This window comes from Tyto alba, unplaced genomic scaffold (assembly GCF_018691265.1).
Source record: "Tyto alba isolate M040663 unplaced genomic scaffold, T.alba_DEE_v4.0 Super-Scaffold_44, whole genome shotgun sequence".
Classification (NCBI taxonomy): Eukaryota; Metazoa; Chordata; class Aves; order Strigiformes; family Tytonidae; genus Tyto; species Tyto alba.
This window is the reverse complement of record NW_024881320.1, coordinates 786,683-807,502: the sequence shown is the minus strand read 5'-3', so window position 1 is coordinate 807,502 and position 20,820 is coordinate 786,683. Positions and strand designations below refer to the sequence as shown.

Here is a 20,820-nt window from a genome sequence, read left to right as displayed (position 1 = left end):
CTCGACCTTCTCCTGAGGGACTTTCACGGCAGGGAACAAGAGCAGAGCAACACTATTTTTCTTTTTAAATAATATTTCAAATCCGTAGCAATGTTAAATAAAGAGACAGTCAGGAAAACAGAAAGAGAAAGAATCTAACTGGTGAGACAAGGGGAAGACGGGAGGAAGGGGAACTTCCCAAGAGAAACCAGGAAACTACAGAAAAAGACCAGTAAACCTCAGTGACCGATGAATGCAAAGGCCCCAGCATCGGAATGAGTGCCTGGCTCCCAGCTCTGCCGCTCTTCCCTCCAGCCCTCTCTCCAGCACACGGGAGGGCATCAGCAGGGCGAAGCCCCGGCTGGCAGACCTCCCGCCAGTGACAGCGGGGGGTGACACCACCGGGCAGTCAGTGCCACGTGCCCAGCCGGCTGCGGGCAGCCCCCGGGCTCGCCACGGCCACAAGTCCCCCCGCTTCGACCCCGGCCGTTGCAGGAGCTGCCCGCTCCTCCTTACCCCTTGTGCCCGGGGGCTCGCGGAGGCATCAGCCAGGAGCTGACCCGGCGGGCACGGAAAACTGCGGCGAGCTGGGGGGGCTCGTGCTGGCCCAGCACCCTCGCAGGGGTCTTCAGCCCCCCCAGTAAGCCTACGGGGAGGGACGGGAATGGTGCTGCCTGGAGACGCCTCATTTCACAGATGTGCCTGTGTGCAAGAAACTTTCACAGTTTTACTGCTTTTCAAATATTTTAATGCGAGCCATTTGGTGTCATATTTTTAAAAAATGGATACCAGCATGAGCTACATGCGCATTAGCAAACGTCTCTATATTAGTATAAATACAAGAAGCAGAAAAGCACAGTCTGATTCCTAATCCATATGGTTATTCCAAATAGATTGCATGGTCTTAAACTCTGGCTTATTAGACTGGATCTTACATATGGAAAGAATTAAAATGCTGGATTTACAGTGCAGGCTAATCAGAACATGTTTAACTTATGATGCCCCAGAAGACCCAGAAGGTCACAGCCTCCCAGACACCTGGCTCAGAATCTGATTCTGCTCACACCAGTGTAAAAACCTCACAAAACCCCAGCACTACGCAGGCTTTACGATGGCGTAAGGCAGGGCAGGATCCAACCTCCAGCACTCTAATACAAGCAAGCTGCAAAAAGGAAATACCTCATTTCCCACTGACTAGTCCATACAAGCGCAGAGACAATAGGGCCAAGTGTGCGCTGCCGGCAGCGCTCCCATGTAGCTGGCTGCAGTTTGGGCTGCTTTGCCATGACTCTTCGTATCTGAAAAAGCCATCAGCCTGCCTGTTCCTTCACTTAGAATAAAAGGTCACTTCAGGGCTTTTAGGGTTTTTTTTCCAAATGAAATAGTTATCTTGATTTTTTAAAAAATACTCTGCCCCAAGATCACAAAAGCTGTTAAAAGCAAGGCATGCTATCACTGTTAATGAAGCCAGAACTCATGGGAAGGTAGAAATACATTATTTACTTCTGCTAATTTATTTCTGGACAAGGCTAGACTCATCTCAGGTACTTCAGTACACACATTTCCACCACTAGATGTAAGCACACTGAACTCCCCCACCAAAAAGTCTCTTTTGCAGCAGCCTGAGCCTCACCCCCTTTGTTTTCACATGGATTTATTCCACTGATGTTGTTGTTTCCATGTGAGTCAGTTGCCTTTTTATTACTCTTCTAACTACAACTTTCTCCAAAGTTGCTGAATTTCTGGACTTGGAGTGATGACAAAAGTCTACACTGATTCACCCACTTTCACACTGTTCTGTCTGCTCTCGCTGTCTGACATCTCCCTACAGGGATCATTTCATATGTTGTCTCCAGTTTGCTTGTTTTTCCAGTGATATTTTTTCTATGAAAAGCTAAATTGTTTGATTACGAGTACGTTCTTAAGTAAAAAGCTTCAGGAGAAGCATTCTGCTTTAGCTTCAAACTGGCTCTCTTCCAAAAGCTACCTTTTCTTCATCTTTTACATGTAAGGAAATTGTTTATTACCAGCTTGAACAAACAGGCACACTGCTAAAATGCTTCAGCAAGGCTGTCCTAAAACTGTGCAGTCTTCATGATGGGGTATTAACAACTGATGGGAAATTAAAAAAAAAAAAAAAACAAAAATCAATATTAACAACCTGTCTGCACACACACATCACACAGGGGCTGAGAAAAAGCAGGGAAACTTTCAGTCCAATGGGTCACTGTTTTCAAAGTCGGTACAAAAGCACAAAGCGGTTGGACTTTGGAAGGGCTGCTCTGCTCATATCAGCGGTGTCTCTGCTGCAGCACTGTAGAACTCTAGTTCTGAAGAGGAAAGAGAAATTAGAAAAGAGTAAGTTTTCACTAAGCACTCCTTATCCTGGTGCTCTGGAATCTGCACAAAGCTGCAGAGTCTGGGAGCATTCAGCTCTGCCACATGAGGTTATTTTCATCATCCTACTAAAAAAAAAATAAGATGCGGTTGCTAGACCCTGGCGTTACTTTGCTAAAGGAAAAAATGCGGACTGTGTTCAGAAGTATCACTGTGGAAATCTTATTAAAACTGTTTTTTTTTTTTTTTTTTACTCTGTCCAAACTGAGGCAAAGCTAACCTGCCAGACCAGCTGAGAAGAGGAGGAGCATTTATTGAGAAAACCACTTTCAGCGATGTCACCCAAGTTCATCATTCACCTGGGTCCCAATGGCACAGCTCCTGTCTCGGTACACTTGCTGTCTGGTATTAATCGTCACACCTGATGGTTACAGAAACCCATCTGGAAGCAGCACAGAGCAAAGGGAACAGCAAAGCCAGAGCTGGGGTGACCATGCCCTGCCTGTGCTGTGACCAGAAAACGGCACTGAAAACCGCGCCAAAGCTGCCCCCACCCAAACAGCAGCAGCAACCACCCAGCTTCTCCCAGCAGGTCTCCAGGCTCAGGATCTCTCACCACAGAGAGCGGGAGCAGACTGTGTCTGAAGCTTCTGGAGATGCCTCACCACGGCCAGTATGAACCAGCATGAATCCAGCAAAGGAGGACTGGAGGGACCGGCAGAGTCCTGCGTGCAGGCAGCCTCAAGGGTATGAATCCTCTGGCACCCAAGTGTCTCTCCAGCTCTGATCCACCTCTCCACTGACCCGGACAGTAAATCCCAGTGCCAGTGCTGGGCCCACTGCATGCTGCACCACCCACACTCAGCTCCGTGTGCCACAGCCCATGGCATCCACACGCGCCAGGCTCTGTCCCGCCCCTGACATCGTTAATCAAAAACGCTCCTTTTGCTGCAGAGGCACTAGAGGCTGAGCAGAGGCAGGAGGGGAGAGGGGTTTAACAGCACAGCAGCCCCCTCAGTGATTAAGTGTATGGTTTGTGTGGCACAGTTTTGGTAGTGGGGGGCTACAGGGGTGGCTTCTGTGAGAAGCTGCCAGAAGCTTCCCCCCCGTGTCCAAAAGCCAAGACCAGCCAGCTCCAAGACAGACTCACCGCTGGCCAAGGCTGAGCTCATCAGTGACAGTGGGTAGCACCTCTGGGATAATGTATTTAATAAGGAGGGGGAAAAAAACCCAGCAACTTCAGCCAGAGAAGAGTGAGAACATGCGAGAGCAACAACTCTGCAGCCACCAAGGTCAGTGAAGAAGGAGAGGCAGGAGCAGAGATTTCACTGCAGGCTGTGGCAAAGCCCACGGTGAGGCAGGCTGTGCCCTGCAGCCCGTGGAGGTCCATGGTGGAGCAGATGCCCGCCTGCAGCCCGGGGAGGACCCCACGCTGAAGCTGGGGGGTGCCCAAAAGAAATTGTGACCCCAGGGGAAGCCCACGCTGGAGCAGGCTCCTGACAGGACCTATGGCCATGCCAGAGCAGTCTGTTCCTGAAGGACTGCATCCTGTGGAAGGGACCCATGTTGGAAAAGTTCATGGAAGACTGTCTCCAGTGGGAAAGAGCCCACACCAGAGCAGGGGAATAGTGTCCCTCAGGAGGAAGTAGCAGCAGAGCCAACGGGTGATGAACTGACCGCAAGCCCCATCCCCTGCCCCGCTGCCAGGGAGGAGAGAGAGAAAACAGGAGTCAAGTTAAGACTGAGAAGAAGGGAGGAGTGGAGGGAAGGTATTTTTAAGATTTGGTTTTATTCCTCATTATGCTACTCTGAGTTGATTGGTAATTAAGCTAATTGATTGATTAAACCAATTTCCCTGAGTCAAGTCTGTTTTGCCCATGACAGTAATTGCTGAGGGATCTCTCCCTGTCCTTACCTTGACCCACAAGCTTTTCATTTTATTTTCTCCCTCCTGTCCAGTTGAGGGGGAGCAGCTTTGGTGGGCACCTCACATCCAGCCAGGGTCAACTCACCACATTACATCAAGTAGCAAGCCATTTATTAGTCTCCTTACCTGCCAGAAAACATCAACTCAGAGACTGGAGGGCAGCGTTTAGCATCTCCTCGTCTCCAGGTGCCAGGACGCACGCAGCATGCTGAAGGGCAGCCAAGGGGCAGGACTGCCCCCCCCAGCCCACCCCTGCCCCCTCCCCGCTCCTCAGCCCTGGTGCAGACCAGGGGCTACAGCTCAGGCTCGCAGAAAGCCACACGCTGGGCTCAGCATCTGGCAAGCACTTGCAATTCGGAGCAGAAGACAGCAGCTCCGTGGAGCTGCACGGGGACGGTGCAGCACGACAGCCGCTCGCAGGCTCCTTCCTGGGCAAGTCCTGAGAGCACAGCTGAAACACAGAACCATTCCCCCACACGGTCTGTACTGCCCACTACAACAGAGGAGCACCCTACCTCCGCGGAAACCATCATCAGCTTTTGCTGTCAAAAGATGCAGCAAAACTTGGAAAGGCCATGAATAACCACGCTCAAGCCATCCACGTCACTACTGAAAGTGGTTCTGCAAAAATACACATTAGGGAACCACCCTGCACTAACTATGGCCTAACAGGCTCTTCCTCTATCCAGCCTTTCGTTACTGAGGACCAGAAAAAGATAAGGAGCATGTTCTCCCTTTGGTTTTTAAGAAAATTATTAAATTGGGATCAACTTTTCATCTTTCCCACAAAAAAAAGTGCTCTGTCATCTCGTGCCCATTCACCTACGCAAAGATGAGATGACATCGCTGGCTAAAGGCCGACAGTTCTGCACCTCCTTGTCACTTTTAACAAGAAAATAATCCTGCAGAAACACTTGAAAAACAAATCAGTGTTGACACTCCTCATCTGCTAGGTACGTTTTACGGAACGGAAGAAATACTGCATTAGCGTTTGACCTCCTCACCTTTTTGACATTGGAAGAAAATAAAGAAGGAGAGGCTCAGAAAAGCTGGAGTAACAAAATAATGAGAGCAGGCAGCACTCGGAAGGCAGCAGCCCACCTGCCTGGCGGGGAGGCCAGGCAGGGCTGGAGCCAGCCCAGGCAGAGGGAAGCTGCGAGCCCCGAGCGTGGAGGAGCCAGCTCATGGCATTGCATCGCGGTGGGTGCCCGGCCCTCCCGCTCCCTGCCACCCACCACCAGCAGCTCCTCGCTTGCACCAGCAGCACCCTGTAACTGGCGCTGGAGGCTGGACCCAACTGGGAAGACCGCTGGAAGCAGAACGTGGCAAGTGATGGCAGGAGGTGCCGCTGCACACGCTGCGGCTCGGCATGCTCAGCGGCAAGCCCGGCACCCGCTCGGCTTGTTCAGAAAGAGCAGTTCCTTACACAAGATGAGCTTACCCTGCCAAGAGCTGCTGCTGCGGATGAGGCCACAAGGACTGGAGTCCCACACCTTAGAGAAGGACCACAAAGCGCACCACCAAAAAAAATTTTCAGCCCTGCAAAGTACAGTGGCTCTGCCCTACACACAGGCTGCAGTCCCTCCATGTGAGCAAGCCGATGTCCTCCCACCATCTCATCCTTCCTCTGCAGAAGCCCTGCTCCAGCTCCATCCTCACACCATTATGTGGCTGTGAAGTGCTGAGGGGCTGCCCGCACTCCCAAGACTGCTCTGTCCTGCTCTAAATGCTCATGAACCACCCAGCACGCTTCCAGCTTCTGACCTCTGCGGCCTGTGGGCAGGAGCAAGAGGGCTTCCTCGGCTCCCAGCTGCTGCCTTTGGTCTGGGCACAGTGGATTTCACCAAATAAGTGAGATTAACCCCATCTCCTCTCTCCCGAGCAGAGGTTACCAAGAAATAAAACTGAGATTTGTCTTCTCCAAGCCAGACACTTTCTCCATGAACATGCTACCAGCACAGGCAGGCTTTCCCTTTGGACATAACACTGATGACTTTCCACATACGGGGGCACCAGATGGTCTCACTGCTTCCCCAGTATGGCTGGGTATAGTTTTGCTGCTGCCTCAACAGACACAAGTCCTTGCCTGTAGGAGGTGGGGGCACTCCAAGGAACTCGCAGAAATATTTTCCCACCGGTAGCTGTCGGCCTGAGCTAATGCAACATGACACATATCTCGCTATGAACAATGCGCTGACATTCAGAGCCTGCTCGCCATGTTCCAGACCGCGGCACTGTCACCGCAGTGTGATCGAAAGCGGGGGGATACATTTCCCCTCTGAGCTCATTTTGAGCACTCCTTGGAGGTGCCGGTGCCAGCATTCCCTCCACAAGACAGCTTTGTAACAGGTAGCATGGTGCCCATGGTAATGTCAGCTGGAAACGGGAGGGCAGAGAGCAAGGCGGCGCTGCCTGAACAAGGAGGCTCCTGCAAAGCCACTCATTAGCATCCACGCACACCGGCAGCTTCAGATCCTGCAAGGGCAAACCTGGCATCTACCACATCTACCGTCATCCCTGGAAAAGATGCTGCTAAGTAAGGGAGCAGGAGTCAGCCACGTGCCAACCACCCCCAGCCTGAAGACAACCCTTCCACCAACAGCACGTTCTGAGGAACAGCCCTGGCAGCTTCCCCCCGCGACGATGCCGGGAAAGCGGGTGGGAAGTCCCTGGGACAGATCCCCCTCCAGGCTGCAGGTGGGGAAACGCAGGGAGCACGACAGGCAGCGTGGCTCAGGTGCCGAAACCCTGACACCCGCCAGTGCCCTGCTTACACAACAGCGTTATACAACCCAGCGCTTCGGCAGATTGCATAAGGACAGGGCGGGCACACCTCGAAACCCCGGAGCCGGCGGCGTGCCGGGACAGCAAACCCACCGCTGGTCGCCTGAAAGCACATTCCCCACCACGCTGCCTCCCCACGTACCCTTTCAGGGGGCTCCTGAGCTGAGGCCGTCCGGCCCAGCACAGCCCAGTGCGCCTCAATGCCAGGAGGCAAGAGCAGAAGCTCTCCCACCCCTTGCTGGAAAGAGGCTGATTTGACCCCAGATCACAGGACCAGGGCAGCTCCTCCTTGGACGAGGAAAATGTTTTAACTTCTAGAGAATTTAAAGTCATTTTTGTTAAGAGATTGATGGGCAAGCAGCAGTTTGATGCAATCTGCAAGTTTTGGCTCAGTGACAAAGGCAGCACCGTGGTCACCAGCAATTCAAAACTTTTGCTCTGAGCTGCTGGGAGGAGAAGCACTGTAAGGCGCTGCCATACAGCACGTGTGAGGTTCTGGTCTCTATTTCAACAAAATCCATCCAGTACATCAGTGTGTAAAAAATCAAGCATCTACCACACCACGTGGCATACAGAAGGCTGCTGGGAAGGATGAGGTTTGAGTTTCTCCCCAGCTGCTAAAGTTTCCGTTTTCTGCACCCGAGCAAGATGCCTGCAGCTTGAGCAAGGATTTACGACAGAATAGGCTTCAGAGTCCCTCTGCTTCTCAAGGAAGTATCAGGAAATAAAAGGGCAATTGCATTAGTCAGTCATCAGGAGTTCAGGGTTTCTGCTTGGTTTCAGATGACAGCAGGTAAAAAAAATTGCTCAGCTGCCTGACTGCAGCCAGTGGTATCCGTACAAGGCAGGACAGACTCCCCTTTGCAGTGTGCTACACACACCACACACCATTTAATAACTGAGCAGCCACACAGCACCACCTCAGAAACACGCCTGTTTTCTGGTAACCACCAAGACCAAGTTCAGGTGATTACAACAGGGCTCTGCCACCCTCAGCACGGCAGGGCAGGTCCTGGCACACACCAGTGCCTCACCCCAGCTCTGCTCCAGCAACTGCTGCCTGTGCAGGGGGGGGCGGATGGAGCAAAACACAATGCCTGCAGGGTGCAAGCGTGCCCATGGAGGTCCTCCCTGTCCTGGGGGCTGGCACCGACACAGCTCCAGCTCTACTGAAAGCTCCCACGAAGATGAGATTTGCCTGTCACAGCTGCATCCCACCAGCAGCCAGTGTAACCAGCCCCTCTCCCGGCTGTGGCTGGAGCACCCATCAGCAAGGCCACATACTTCGAGTCCCTGCCTGCTAACCAGGACGGCCATCCACATCTGCCAAGAATGCCTGTCAAGGTTACACTATCACCAAATTTCATAATCAAATTCCAGTTTTTCTTGCAACACAACTAACCAAACACTAGCCAGACCCAAGACTAAGCCTTGAAAACCTCACTAACATCCTCCCTCCGTCATCCTTGTGCCACCCTCCATACTCAGTTGGTGACCATACAGCCAGTTTCACCCACAGCGCTGCCCCCACTAATTTGTTTCTTATCTCACGTAACCAATCCTAAAAGGCCAGTGCAAACTATTTCAACAAAAGCTGAGGTGGCCAAACCCAGCCCACACTAGACTCTCTTCCTCTCTTCCTCCCAGATATAAATTTTCTTCTTGAAACTACTAAACTTGGCTGAAAATAATGATAACTGACAGATGCTGGGTTAAATAGGCCACAGTCTTTCCCTCAGGCCTAATTTAGACCGGATATCAAAATGATATAAAATATCATTGCTTGCCTTCACTCCACCAGGACATCTGCAGACAGACCGATATTAACTCTTTCCTAGAAGTGTTTTGTTGGCACTGTCACCTTGGAAGAAAAAGCAGGTTTTATCTAACCTATTCCTGCTGTAAACCCAAGCTCCACAGGAGCTCCGGTGCTCCTCAAAGACAATGAAGTTCAAGCTCAGTGCCAGGTATTGGGCAAGTCATACAGGCCTGAACCTTCAAAGGTATCCGAGCACCCTGCCGGAACGCTGTCAAGGCGAGATGTTCAGTGTATGTAGGTCTGTGTGTGACAACTAATAGCCCACAGCAGGAGCAACAGACCTTGAGAAGGGTTTCAAAATGATAAACCATGGAAAAGGAAAATGAGGTATTCTATACCCCTTTCCAGACAGATGTTTTGCCATTACACTTTAAAGTAAACATCTCCATCAGCAATTCCGGAGCTAAAACATCACTATACTTCAACAGGAGTGGGCATCACTTCCAGGTAGCTACCACCTTGTGCTCCACTATCTGTTAGCATCAGTCCCGCACCATGCACTGGTTTCAAACTGGATATAAACTGATGCTGGACACGAGGCAGTCTGGCAGTCTGAAGACAGAGCCCAAAGCTGCTCTCATCCTTATCAGCAAAGAGCTGATGCTCATATGTCTGGTGGGTTTCCTCTCAACTAACTAGAATTAGACAACTAAAAGCTGTCCTCAGAAATGGGGAAGTCACCTGCCCCTCTGGTTTGGAGTTCATACAATTGGCTTCAACCAACTGCTGGTTTGAAGTTAAACAGGAAGAGGCCTCACCCATAATACCAAAATGCGAGCACCATTAACCCTCTTGCTGCTGGTCACAGACAGACTGGAGAAGCCAGAGAGCCATCACACAGCAATTCGCAGTCTGAGTAGTGCCTCATCCAGGTCACACAACAGACATTCCTGTTCTTATTTCCAGTGTGACTCCCCATATAGCAGGACCTATCACAGCTTCTAAACTTCAGGAAAAGCCTCTTCACTGCACAGGTATGTCCCTGAGCTGGTTGCATATATCACCTGCACAAGATGCTGCTGGAACTTTAATTTATCAGCCCTTTAAAGGGACAGCTGAGGGATACACATCAGGATAAAACCCAGTCAACGCTGACCAAAGTAACTCCACAGCTATGGGCAACTACTTGCAACTGTCCACTGGGTCATTAACTATGTCTTGCATGGATAAAAACTCCACTCATGGGCAGTGAAGAAGTACAACTCCTTACCACGCTCAGGTAGCATCCAGAGGATTTCTTCTGAAACACCATACGAATTTGCTTTCAACAGAATTCATCCCCTGTCAGCTGCATGGAGATGCTGAGCAGGGCAAAGAGCTCACCTGAGCTCTTAACAGAAGAGCAAAGACACCACTGAACTACCACACAACTTCTGGTTGGCTTTAAACAGGATTAAGCAGAATATAAATTCAGTGCGGGCACTGTATGTGAATAGGGATCACTTAGTGCAAAGATGCTGTGTGGAGAGCAGAGTCAGGAAATCACAGATGAAAAATCCGATATAGTTCTGATGTTTCTAGGAGATCACCAAAGCTATTTCCTCCCATTTTTGTCTTACGCACTGTTTGTAATCGGAAAGGGCTATTTTTAACAGCAGCAGCAAAATCTTTTAAAAATCCTCTAAATCCATTTTCTGAGGCCAAAGAAGTCCAGCTGAGAATGCACTGCCGCATCCTAATGGCACTTTGTGGGTGGCTGAGCAACAAGGGCTCAGCTCAGAGCCCTCTGTGCCTCGTTGCTCAGGTAATTCCATCATCCTGCGCTTGCACCATGGAAGGGAGGTGGGCCCTGGGCTGGAGCTGCCCCCCCGGCACTGGAGCCCAGTCGAGGTAGCTCAAAAGGTCTGTCTGGAGCCTGACCCCCCCCCAATGTCAGGGTGGGGGCAGAGCCTCCGCTGGGCTCATCCATCTCCCCCCCCTTCTCACTCTGGGTACGTGCTGCCTTCGGTCCAGCTGCTCCAGCCTTGTAACAGCACCAAAATGTCAGAATGAAAAAAAAAAAAAAAAAAAATCTTAAAAGTGCATGTCTGTGGATATCAGACAGATGCAAGCAGCATCTCCCTCGATATGCACCAGCACGGTGACAGCACAGGAGTCGGATCGAATCGGTGGCCACGCAAAGGCAGAGCGGCACCCGGCCGCGCAGCCAGGCACTCGCACGTCAGAGCTCACATCACAGCAGCAGCCTTGAACTTGGCAGCCTCACGGCCTCAAACCGGTAACACACCCCCAACATCACCGCGAACAGTACAACAGTATTTTCACTTCTCTACTTAAGGACACATGCAGCTCAGACAACTTACGACATGTAATTAGAGACTGTATTTTAATGAATATGCACAAGGGGGCAGAGTCAGAGTTGTGCACCTGAGGTTAAGTTTTGCATATTTTTAACTTCTCAGCACTTATCAGTGCACAGTCTCGCTTCATTAACTCGACCTTCTGCATCTCATGTCCTAGGAGGCTTGTTGGTTTTGTTTCTCCTGAAAGGAAAAGAAACATTACAGGAGAGTTTCCTTTGTTTCCATCAGGCATTCAAGGTAGGCCCACTGGGCACCCCCCGAGCCCAAACCCAGCCTTGCCCAGGACTCACACCCTCGCCAGACTGCAGCTGGGTCTGACCCAGCTCACACTGGATCCCCACAGGCACCCACCTGCTCCCAAGGCAACAGCCCCCTCCACTAGTAAGATTGTCTGAAATATCTAACTAGAAATCTTCATTCGATTTCTTATAAATTTGCCAAGTGTTAACTGATCCGAGCCCAGTTTTTCACGGCAAATACATGAGCCAGACTGAATATACTGATTTGAAGATGTAATTCAGAACTTCTTGGTTATTTGGGAAACATTTCTAAGGTAAACTGTCCATCATTCCCACTCTCTTTACTTCACAAGGCAAAAGCATATTCCTGTGTTTTGAGAGAAGGTTAGAGATCCAAGAGCACTAAGGACGCCTGGCAGGTTTAATACCAACAATGGCCTTTTTCTGTCATCCCATGAAAATCTGCACAAACGTGCCCACTTAGTCTTCCAAAACCTTTCCCCTTCCTCTCCAGCCCTCAGATTTTAGCAGCTGACCTCCCCCCAAGGCCAATCCCCCCCGAGATGCCCAAAGCATAGGACAAGCAGGGCTCGCCCCATGCTTGCACCCCGAGCGCCACGTCCAGGCCCTGACACACGACGTTTGGGGAAGCGGAGCGGTGCCGCTGCCGGCGAGGGGCACGAGCCAGCCCAGAACCCCCGCCACCAGCCACACTGCCCAGCTGACTTGCACCATCTTGACCCTTTGCAAGCACACACTGATGACTTTTCTCAAGCAATCCATCCTGGACTCAACTGACGGGTGAATCTGTGATATACAAACCTAGCCGTGGCATGGCAAGACTTCAGTAAAGATGGTTGCAACGTAAGAGGGGGGAAAAACAAAAAAAAAAAAAGCTTTGGATCATTTTGAAAACAGAAGTTTGATTTACAAAAATATCAGTTACTGCACTAAACAACAGGCAGTAAAATGCAGCTCAAGTCAAAGTAGCATTGTTAGAGCCACCTCTACTCCACACACACCTGCAGCTGGCTGCACATTCACAATCCTCAGAGCTCTCCATCTCCAAAGGTTCAGCACTCCTGAGGTCTCAATGAAACCCACAGAGTTGGCCAAGATTGAAGAAAACACAGTTGGTGATTTAAAGTGAAGCTCAATTCAAAGAAAATCAGTTCATCAGTTTTAAAGTCATAAATGTTAAACTCAGCAAGGGGACCATTTGTGCTCCTGGAGACTCGTAAAACTGTATTGCACATTAAGTACTATGTTAAAAGGACATTATTTCTGCGTTTCAAATCCAGCATTCAGAAGTTTGGAATGCCTCTGCAACCTGAATTTGACCTTCTTGTTTCTTTGGATTGAGACAGACTTGGGTTACACTGGTTTTCCTCTGAGAAGCTGGGTGCAGCCATTGCACTGGGTGCTAAAGCTTCCCTGTGGATGAGCTGGAGATGCAGAGCGGTGGACACCGATGCCGTTAGAATCCAGCTTTACCTGCTGGAGCTAAGGTGCATGTATGGGAGGAAAAAAAAAGTGGTTGTTCCGTTAAGGGGAGTCTACATGCCTTCCCGGCACACTGCTTGGTGTGCTCACTGCTGGTGGATCTTGTGCGTGGTGCTACTCAGGCACTGCCGCCAGGTGTGAGCCTCACAGGGCTGGGGAGCGGGGGCACCCCAATAGCAGCAGGGGGGACGCAAACAAGCTGGCAGCACCCGGCACCCAAGGGAAGCAGCTCGTGGCACATGGGGTGTCACTGGGAGGCAGAGCACAACAGCCCTGCAGAGCCAGCGGCTCTGGCCAACCCCGCAGGAACCCCTCTGGGGCTGGATGAACCCTGGTGCACGTCTGACCCGCGATGGGGGGGGGGGCTGCAAGAACCCAGGGGGCCGCCAGGCGCAGGCTGAGCCCACCACTTAACTGGACACGGAACAAGGGTGACCCGTCAGCGTGTCAGCACGGGGACTCCTAATCCGAGTCCGTGTCAGGGACGGCCAACAGTCTAAATATAATTGCGGGGAGGCACATGCCCGTGATCTGGCAGCAGAGATGCTGCTACTGAGCTGACGTGACAGAGCTGGGGAGGGCGGCAGCGGCCACTGGCGCCGGGCAGCAGATCCTCCGACCCGCCGTGCAGAGAGGAGCCCCACAGCCCACGGAGCTGCCCCGTCTGTCCGCCAGCCCCACGCCGGCCTGCAGCCGCCACCGCGGGCAGCCAGGGGACAGGTCGCACCCCCAGCAGAGCCCAGACCCTTGCTATAATTAAGCGCTCTCTTTTTCAGAAGGCAGGGAAACCGGGGATGGCACAGAAAAGGGATTGCCTCAGCCTGTGGGCAGCCAGGCAGTATTTATACCTACTTTAAAGCAGCAGCGGGGTGTGCAGTACCCACCGCTCTGCCAGACGGAGCTCAAGGCCGCCCATGCGGAGATGTCATGTTAAAGAGCCAAAGTGTGTCAGAGCCCCCAACGGCAGCTATGGTGGGTTTACTCACATTATTAATAATTACACTTTGTGATTTGGAGAAAAAAAAAAAAAAAAAAAAAACCACAACAAACTGCACAGCTGTTTACTAGCATTGCCGAGGGAGTACACCTTGTCCCCATGACAGAGTGTAAAATGCACAAGACCAGGATCACCTCCACTCCCACAGCAAAACGCAGCCTCCCCCGAGGCATCGCATGGGAAACACCACTTGGGGCCAGCTGCAACAGGAGAGAAAGGCAAGAGAGCAGAGATTAGTGCCCCAGGTTGTCCTGACTCATGCGGATGGTTGCTAACATCCACAAGCAGAAACAGTTGCCATCTTATCCTCCAAACAAAGAGTTTTCTGGAAGCAGTACTAACCGCAGACTATTATGATAGGAAGGGCCAGGAACAGGGTGCTCACCCCACTTGCCAGCCTCACATCACAGGGCTCTGACCAGGGCATGCTGAAGAGCAAGCACAAAGCTGATGAGACAGCCCACGATCCTAAAGGGCACTGCTACCGAGCACCTTCCCAGCAGGAGAGCTTGGGGGCCTGGATTTGTGCTTCCTACCTGGTGAGGCAGAGGCTCAGGTTACACTAAAGCACGAGGAATAAATCTCTCCTGCAAAATGAAGCACTGCGCATTGCACAGCGGGATGTGCCACTGAGCTGACATCACCACCAGCTCTCAGACAGCACGTCCATATGGCAGGCCGGCAGCCTGCATGTTCTTTCACTTACATTTCCCTAAAGTTTTGGTATTATACCAGGAGCTGCAGCAAAGCAGTTTAATGCCTAGGCTGATCATGTAGCAGGATCGTGGTGAGAGGGTTTTCCTCAACAGCAGTACAAGCAGTGATGAGAGACAGCGTTACCCATTAACCAGGTTCCATTAGACTCAATCCAGAGACAGATGTCGGAGCAAAACCCCTCGCTTCGCTCCAGCCCATGCACCGAGGGGCGGCCCCACACACACACACTTGCACACTCCCAGTAGCAGAACCCCAAGCAAGGTGGCTGGCTGTGGGAACAGCTCCTCCTCCCTCTCCACCACCAGCACCCAGGGTGCAGGCAGCCAGCACAGGCTGCACAGCCCAAGGGTGCTCCCACAGACGCCCGAGGAACAGATCCCCGGTGTCCAGAGGGGCAGACCCAGAGCGTGGGGCACGGAGGGCAGGCTGGGGGGGGCAGCCCCTGACCTGGACAGATGCCCACGGGCAGCTGGGTGCATCTCGCCTCCGTGCTCAGCATGGCTCCCTCGCTGCCCCCCTTCCACCCAGCCCAAGCCAGGCAGCCCCATCCCTGGGCTCCAGCCACACTCTGGTGAGACTGAAGAGCCATCTCTTCTCCTAGGCTGAGTGGACTCTCCTCTGTGAGTAGACAGAAGAAGGCAACAAACTATTTCATTTTTACTATTTGTATTTGACCTTTTTATATTGTTTGCTTTTTCCAGCATAATCTCCTAAGAACATGACTCCAATGATTTATAACAAAAGAATATCTCTATAGAGGGTGCCTTGCAAGACCTCTCTCCTGCTGCTTTAGAGTGATTTACTTTTGGATTAGCCTCTGATAGAGAAGGGCTCGGCTGACGATTTGCCCTCGTATATCAAAAGGGAAATCCTTAAGACATCACTATAAAACAGCAGGAAAGAGCACCTGCCTGACTCATAAACTTATATGATGTGGTTTAGTCAGATAGGCCATCTGCTTCCCTTACATACCCATATGTCCTTCGCTGTTCCTCGCTACCTCACTGTTAACTTCAGTGATTTTCCTCTCCACTTCTGCAAAGCTAAAATAAAGAGAAATGAATCGAATGATAAACTTTCATGCAGATGGGAACAAGTGAAGTGGGCACTGTCTCTGCCTTCTAGTTAACACGATAAATAACGACAGTGAAGTTGAGGAAACACACATCTCAATTAGATCCACATTATAAACTTAATGTGCCAAATCCTGCCCTAGCTTACACCCACATAGCTCAGCCGACCCAGGTGAAAAGAAAAAAGACCCATTCTTTAAGCATATCTTTGCCAAAGTCTGGGTGTCCACAGCAGGAGCAGGACATGTCCCCCTAGCATGGCTGCACCCCTATGCTGGAGCCTCTGCCCCAGTGCCAGTGAAAGGTTCTCCAGCCAGCATTTGCCCATCCCAATGCTTAGGGAAAAAATACAAAAAACTGGAGGACCCAGGAGATTGCTCCTTTCTCCAGGACAGGACAGCACCCTCCTGCCTTGTGACTACCTATTTAGGGACTGAGCTGAACCGTGTATCAAACCGTCATCACAAATAACCACAAATGGACTTTTGTCCCATGAGCTCATCCATTTCCCTTTTGAATCCATTTCTGCTCCGGCTTCTACAACAATCCATAACCATTAACTTCAGTAACATAGTTAAACACCATGATATAAAAGTTACTTCAGCTTCAAAACTGCTGCCTAACTTTATTACACACCCCTAGCTCTTACACTACAAGCGAGCAATTAATTGTTTTGTAATGAACCTTTGCCCTCCACACACAACTACACACAGCTGCCTACCACCCCCAGGACCAACACAGCACTCCTTTCTCAGCTGGATAGGCCTGCTCTTCTAGCCTTCCTTGCACAGAAGCTGTTTCGTGCCACCTTCTCCTCCCACCCTCTTTCGAGATTTATTCTGCTTTTTTACAAGACGGGGCTTGACTAGAAGAGCAGTCGCTATATTTAAAAACGTGCATGCAAAAATCACTGCAGCTTCTTAACAGTAACATTAATTTTGTCTGGTCCTCCAACCTTTTTATCCACACATGACCATCAAACACTACAGTCCCCTTTGACCTCTCACAAGGAAACAAGCAATAGATCCTGATCCCAGCCACCATCCTCCCCCAGCCCTGGTCACTCACCAGTTAGACCAGCCTGGGGCTGAGAAAGGCACTGGTGGGGCAGGACAGGACCTCCAAGTCTTCCCCATGATCAACACTGGGGTCCATAGGCCTCCTGGGGAGAAGCAGGAACCTGGATAAACACCATGGGGCTTCAATGGCCAGCCCTACGCAACGATGCAGAAGTTTATAGAAGAGCTGGAGGCGAACAGTGCTGGCACATGCTGCTGGGCTGACTACTCCTGGTGCACCCTGCGCAATAATTTACAATGATAAATGCATCTGAAGCAATCATCTGCTGGCAGATAATGCATGGCCAGCAAAAGAGGCAGCATTCCCCAAGCAGGCTGCCTGCTCTGCCTGGCCCCTTGCCGAGGCTGGACCCAAAGAGCTTTTCAATCCCGCATCTCTGGAGGGTCTGGTAGCAGAACATCTGCAAACGGCTCCGGGAAGTTGGAAGTGCCCTGCGTGGAGGCGGCGGGAGCTGCTGGGGAGCCCGGGGCAGGGCAGGTCTGCATCCACCCGGCCTCAGCAGGCTGCTGCGGCTAGGGGAGACAGGGATACACCAGCTGCCTCTGGGGACATGGAGCAATCAACCCCTCCACAGCTCAGTGGGGATGAGAAGCCTCCTGTTATTTACGTTCCTTTTTAATGTTCATCTTGCTTTTTAATTGCCCAAAACCAGGACTCTGGGAGTTCATTTTTTTTCCCCTCTGCAGTAGGGTAAAGCAAGCAGAGGGTTTTCCGGCTCTCTGGAGAGCTGCCTATAGCCTACCACAGAGTAGATAAAAACCTGCATAAAAAGACCACCCAAGGGACTGGGAAAAGTGGTCCCCACAGGAAAGAAAGAAGCATTTTGTTTAGAAAGGCTGAAGCTCAGACAATTACCCAAAGCAGAAAAACAACGGCATGAAATCTGCTGCTTGGCTTCCCCCCTCGGCCCCCCGAAGAGCCCTTGACCAGGAGCCTGGCCAGCGCCACGCTGTGCCACGGGTGAAGGAGCCACCTGCGTGGGAGCGGGCACCGGGAAGCATACATGTGTGTGTACATGCACACGTGTGTGCGCACCAGCATGTGTCCTTGCAGAAAAACAGGGAGCATCTCAGACACCAGGAAACACTTCCCTGCCCAAACACTTTACACCGCTTTCCCCCTCAGAGACCCTAAATTATTGCTCATTAACACTGTTGAGCAAGTGACCCCAGTCAAGCAGCTGATCTCTAAAGACATCCAGCTATTGCAACACTAAGAGCAAGATTACCCACAACATGTCCTCCCCATCTGCTCTTACACACCCGGCAACAATGGTCTTGCACAACTGCGTGGGCAACAGCTTTCCCGGGTGCCGTGATGCTCAGAGCCTCGCTGCCAGCCTGTCCGGGCGGTGACACGGCACAGCCAGCACCCACGGGCCTGCCCAGAGGGGCAGGGGGAACCGGCAGGGCTCAGCAACCGAGCACTCCCACCCCGCTCCCCACCAGCCTCCAAGGACATCCTGGAATTCAAAGAAATTAAAAGTGGAAAAGGCACCACATTAACCTCCTTAATTTTTCATTTCTGACACAGATTGTTTTCTCCTCATTTCAAAGAATTTCAAGTTAATGTCTGGAGGGCAGAAAAAAAATCCATTTCCCAATACGCCTGCTGCAGCTTTTTCACCAATCGACTGCCCTTCCTGGTACAATCACTGGGACATTGATTTTTTTTTTTTTTTTTTTTTTGCTAGAGCATCATCCGAAAATCTATCAATGCAAACAGCATCTTTGAAAAAAATACCAGCAATCCGAGACAAGCCGCTTTCTCCACCCTTTAACCCCACTGCTGCAGAAAAAAAAAACCCTCTGCCCAGTACCTGTTCTAGCAGCATCTATCTCGGCAGCGCAGCAGGGACCAGAGGCAGACCCGTGAGGCAGCTTGTGTCCCACCCGGGAGCGGTGGGCCAGGGAGACGTGCCAGGGAGGCTGCTCCATGCCTGCCGACTGCCAGGGGCAGCACCCAAGGGTGGTAATTTGGGGGAGACCACCGCAGGCAGCCCCCGGCTCGCCGCCCGCAGACATGCCGAGGGACAGACCCGGCCGTCACCCCCGGGGGCCACAGCCCAGTCCCACCTCCTGCAGCACTGGGCCCACCTTGAGTGCCCGCTGCCGTCCTCCCCGGGCAGGGAGAGCTTCGTCCTCCACCTCGCTCCAGGGAAGCGGCCGCAGCGCCGACAGGCAGCAGGCAGAGGCTTTTCTGCCCATGCAGTGCCCTCGATGGGGCAGGGCGCGCAGCACACGCTGCCCAAGGTTACAGATACAACAGACTGTTCTGGTGAGCCTGGCAATAACTGCCTCCTATTACTATGCTAAATAAACACTTCACTCAACAGTCTTGGCACTTATTAAGCACCTGGGAGAGAGACTGCCTTGTGTTGTCCAAAACACTCTTAATTACTGTTTAATCAAGATCTCTTCCCCTCTAGAAAAAAAAAAAAAAAAAGAGGCTGCTAAACATTTGCATGTATTTTCCACTGCAATCACATTACACATCTCTGTGACAAGCAAATTCTTGGCAGTGCTTAGGAAGAGCTCACTGCCTGTGCAGGAGCATCACAGCACAGCGTGCTAATCCAAATAGCCTTAGGTCTCCCCTTCTTTAGGTAAGGAAAGGAACCAGGAGGATTTCCTGGCACATGGTCTAATGCTATCAAATGCTTCTTTTATTTGTTGTTGACACATGTATAACAGTTGAAGAATCACTAAATAACCTTGTAATATCTTGATTTATGGATTATTCTTCCATATGAATAGCACATGGTAAGGACAACATGCATTCAGGTCTACGTTGTATCTCTGCTAGTACAGGAGCATTTGATTCCTGCTATTAAGCACCCACAAATCCCAGGCAGCACAGGACTGAGCTCCGTGCTGTTCAGATGAGATGCCCAATCCCCTGCTATCGGAGCGGGTGAACGCACAAAACGCTGTGTGGGCATTTAGGCACAAATCGTTTTCCTTTTTGTAAACCAATTCCTGGAGCTGGGTTTTCTCTGAGCAACTCCTGCATTGCAGCTTTAGAAGTGTGCCCAACGATGTGCAGCTGCAATTCCAGAGGCCAAAGACTGTAGGTGTGCTCCTTGGGGCGGAGCAGGCAGAGCCAGCATACAACACAGCACCTCCGTCCTGGGCTCCCCAGCTGGCACACAGCATAGGCTTGGGCTGCGAGAACCCACACAGCAGAACCTCCCTTTTCCTCCACTTTACATACAGCCCAGGGCTCAGATCTTCCTTAAAATAAAGGGGATTTGTCTCAATTGATTTAACTGGCAGTCACAGTGGTCAGACAGCTCTGACAAAAATTAATTTACATCTGAGTAGCAGGAAGAAGAAAAGGGCCTTTGAAATAGCAGCACTATAGGGCTTCGCACCAAGGGCTGGGTCCCAAGCGGGCCAAACAGGGGTCAGCCTGGGTTGCACCACTATCATCACCATCACAGCTAGAAATGCACCAAGCAGCACTGGTGCGAAAGCTCAGAAAAGCAGATGCAGCAGGAAGGTGTCCAGGGCACGAGCTCCCTCCCAGCAGGGCTGCTGGTGGCATCCCCTGACACCTTATGTTGACTAAGTGACAATTACCCAGGAATTCCTGCTGGTGATAGATTATCAATGGCATATGACTTTGCATTTTAACAGCTGCTAATCTTCCTGTTAAACTCAGAATATCGGGTTAAATCACCTCATGTGATCTTTTGAGTAAGGTAAAGGAGAGTTCTATGATGATAGCAATTTAAACATAGTTGCTGGTATCAGAGAAACACAGCTGCAATATTCTGATACAGATGTCCACCCTTTCTGCAAAGGGGACATCTGTACTGGAGGGGACAAGCTGGCTCCCCATACCTTTACGCTGTGACTTCATTCAGAACATCCAAAATTCTTCATAATGGCAGGCTTTGGGAAAAAGGCAGGAGTTTTTGGAGGAGCTGGGCACAGAGGTTTGTTTCTCTAGGACAGATAAGCAAGGCATAGGCATAAGGATCTTTGAGTACACATGAAACAGATTCATTTATCCACTTGTATGAATGACTTAATCCCTTCCATTTGCCCTCCCCATCCA

The 20,820-nt window shown here is 51.1% G+C and overlaps 1 long non-coding RNA gene across 1 annotated transcript in view; it reads right to left on the bottom strand.

The window, feature by feature from the left end:
- LOC122154693 overlaps positions 1–16,907 on the bottom strand; it is a 33,532-nt gene extending 16,625 nt beyond the window's left edge. The window contains exon 1 of the long non-coding RNA XR_006166731.1: positions 16,747–16,907. This is a non-coding gene — a long non-coding RNA (uncharacterized LOC122154693). The remainder of the gene's footprint in view (positions 1–16,746) is intronic.
- Between the last annotated feature and the right edge of the window lie 3,913 nt (positions 16,908–20,820).